Source organism: Microcebus murinus, chromosome 13 (assembly GCF_040939455.1).
Source record: "Microcebus murinus isolate Inina chromosome 13, M.murinus_Inina_mat1.0, whole genome shotgun sequence".
In the NCBI taxonomy this organism is placed as follows: domain Eukaryota; kingdom Metazoa; phylum Chordata; class Mammalia; order Primates; family Cheirogaleidae; genus Microcebus; species Microcebus murinus.
In genome coordinates, this window is record NC_134116.1 from 1,787,250 (window position 1) to 1,788,057 (window position 808).

At 69.9% G+C, this 808-nt stretch overlaps 1 pseudogene; it reads right to left on the reverse strand.

Annotated features, from left to right (window-relative positions):
- Positions 1–295: 295 nt before the first annotated feature.
- Positions 296–414, reverse strand: LOC142875166 (uncharacterized; annotated as a pseudogene).
- Between the last annotated feature and the right edge of the window lie 394 nt (positions 415–808).

Here is an 808-nt window from a genome sequence, read left to right on the forward strand (position 1 = left end):
CATCCTGGCCTTCTTCTGGAACTCCCTCCCCTCTCAGACTCTCAAGGTTTCCTCCAGCGTGTCGGCTCCCACAGAGCAGACCTTTGGTCTGAGACCTGACAGTCCAGAAGCCACGCATGCTGCCGCGTGGCGGCGGTGTCACGGCTCGGGACAAGAGGAGGCCCCACGGTGCGGGCTGGGGCGCCAGGCACCGCGGCCGGCGGGCGCTGAGGGTGGGGGTCACCCCCACCCCGGGCCGCCCCCGCACTCCCAGAAACGCGACAGAACCAGAGGCAAAAAAAAAAAAAAAAGAAGAAGCCTACGGCACCCGGTATTCCCGGGCGGTCTCCCATCCAAGTTCTAACCAGGCCCGACCCTGCTTAGCTTCCGAGACCAGACGGGATCGGGCGCGTTCGGGGTGGTGTGGCCGTGGACGGCGGAGGGCGCCCCTGCCCCGCTCAAGAAGCCGAGCCTCTCTGCGCTTCCCCGCCGCCTCCTCCCGCCCCAGGCCCCGCGCCGGGTCGGGCCTGTTGAGTTCGCCGGCCGGGTCCCGCGGGCTCCGAGGGACGGGGGTGACAGGCGGGGCGGGCAGGGAGCGGCGGGCCGGGGTTGGGGGCTGTCTCTGTATACACACACACTCACACTCACACGCACTCACTCACTCACACTCACACAAGATGCGCCTCCACGGCTGGACCCGCCAAGGTGGAGCCCTTCCAGCCCCCCTCCTCTCCTCGCCTGGCCTCCTTCACCTCCCCGCCCCCCACCCCCAGCGCGCCGGGGCCGCTGACTGCGCACGGGCGGGAGGGGCGGGGCGCTCGCCCTTTGA